This window comes from Ischnura elegans, chromosome 7, assembly GCF_921293095.1.
Source record: "Ischnura elegans chromosome 7, ioIscEleg1.1, whole genome shotgun sequence".
Taxonomy (NCBI): Eukaryota; Metazoa; Arthropoda; class Insecta; order Odonata; family Coenagrionidae; genus Ischnura; species Ischnura elegans.
In genome coordinates this window covers 67,731,564-67,734,055 of record NC_060252.1, presented here as the reverse complement: position 1 = coordinate 67,734,055, position 2,492 = coordinate 67,731,564, and positions in this window count along the sequence as shown.

The window sequence follows — 2,492 nt, the reverse complement described above, 5'->3', positions numbered from 1 at the left end:
TTTTGAATTTAATCCATTTTACTTAATGGATTAGTATTACTTATATAAAAGTCGAAGGATTAATCAAATATCCCTCAGAAAGCTGTAAAAACTCGCCATTTGGAACCATTAATCTTAAAAATTTTCTGGAGGAGGGCCCACGCAACTCCCACCACTTACCCTAGCAGGTATGCAATACCCCAACACCCCAAAGTATTAGTTGTGCCTATAACCCCCCCTAGCCTTAATTTTTGGCTGCGCCCATGTGTGGATAGACCAAGTATGTTCTAAGGGGAGAGGGAATAGGGTAGTTTCCTTCTCAAAGAAAACTAAAGACATTAATTGCGATTCGTTACCCGACAATAGTGTATTCATAATATACAACTCATTTGGTTTTAGATATCCCAGTTTAGATGAATCTTAATGATCAATTTTAACCTCATTTGAAAAAGGCTAGATTGGCGCCCATGCACTCCCACTCGACGTGACGTCACAGGGACCTAGATGCTATATGAGTAGTCAGGAGTTTTATATCGTCTGAGATTACCAATGCGTGCATGAGACACAAAACTCAGGGAAGCATCTCTTTATAATCATGTATTAAAATTGCCTATGGCCGGAAATTTTCCTTCGTTTGATAGGGCATTAATAATCCTTATTTAAGCCAAGCACTAGCTGCTAGCAGCCTGCATCGTAGCAGCGCTCATAGCCTTGCACCAAGGTGGCCTCACCTGGCGGCAGCTGGAACCAGAATGACTTCACACGGGCTTTTCCCAGCATTCATACTTAGCCGTCGCATTTTCGAGTGTTTGAAAATTTTCATTTTTCATTTAATCGCAAAAAATAATATCGACGTTTAAAAATCTAAAAGCATAAAATATGTACTCCTGGAGTAATAATTTTTCGATTTAGGCAATAAAAAAATAATAGGAACCACCCTATACTAAGATGCGGAAAGAAAGTTGAATAGGATTGGAAGGTAAAGAACAGAACAGGGTTCATCAAGAAAATGAAAGGTAATAGGCCCTCTCTAGAATAAAAAAAGTTCATAATAGGAAAGACAGGCGATGCAGATGGATAAAATTTTTCTTCTGAATCAGCCTCACTGGTGGACAGGGGCAAATTCAGAATCAAATTTGCGGGGGGGGTCCATGATCCAGGTTTGGGGAGCATGGAATGCCCCCTTGGAGAGAGGGGCATTCTCACAGTCAGAAGTGCTGCACTCTACAATAAATACAACTCAAACTTCTCTCACGTTTGGGACTTACAGCCATGCATTCGCCTATAAACTACCTTTCCTCCTCTGTAAGAATACGAAAACTAAAACTAATTAGTTAAACTAATAAATATTAAAAATATTTGATAAAATTTCATGGCCGCTGTGAGCCATACCCCCTGAATCCACCCTTGCTGGTTGGGTGCTATAATGGATGGAGGATTTTCTCTGGGGAAAAAGGAGAAAAAGCAAGGCACCCAACTATTTTCCACTTCCTTGAAAGGTAAAATCAAAGGGGTACTAAAGCTTTTACCCAGTTTTTATGGTGAATTTTAGGTATTGACCATGGAATAAAAAATATTTTCTGCCGTCATTGTCAGTCTGCAAAAAATTCAGTTCCCTTCCTGATGACATGTCATTTTTAGGCCAAATTCATGACAAAGAAAATTCAATTACATTGCATCATTTTCCTCATTTCACTAAATCTTTAGAGTCCATGGTTTATGCATGCTCGCATTGAAAAAATAAACTGAAATCTAAATATATACACCTAAAAGCTAGAATGGCTCCACGATGGCTGCGGATTTCAGTCGTTGTCGCACAGTAGCAGCAAAGGTCCCTCTCTGAAAAATTCAGGGACCATACTCCCTGCCTAAGAGCACCAAATCCTTAGCCCCTTTATTTTAAGCTGCCAAAGGTCCTCTGCTCATTTTCTTCTGAGCAGTGATGACTTTTGGCCATAGTGCACATTAAATAATTGCTATGCATTCTGCTGCAACAGTACGAATAAGAAATGTATTTCCTGCTACTTGACGCAAGCATAAGTATGATTGCATTTCCTATGACGCTTGTAGAGTATCAACTTCACAGCTTTCTCAAAATCAAAAAACTTTGACAGCTGAGGTAGACTGAAAAGTGAATCATTGGACTCTTCAAAAGCCATAAGGTAAGGACTATCTATTGCATAACCAGTGGAAATTACCCTCAGGGCAGTTAAGCTATCGCTGTTCAGTCTCCTATTTCTACATTGAAATTAACAACGTACTTCAATTTTCTTAGGCTGAAAAATTTGGCCTATGAATGACATGTCATTTGCAAATGACCTTAGTTGTCGAGGCACCCTAAAAACAAAATACTACTAGTCTTTTGAGCAAAAGCCTATTTTCTATCACAGCAATGGTGGTGGCACAAACTTGGTCCAGATGCCTTCCCCTATAGATACCTACATCAAATAAGTGCAATAATATGTAATACTCAGGTGAAGGCAATTTTCTGACCCCATTTGCGGATGGGTGCC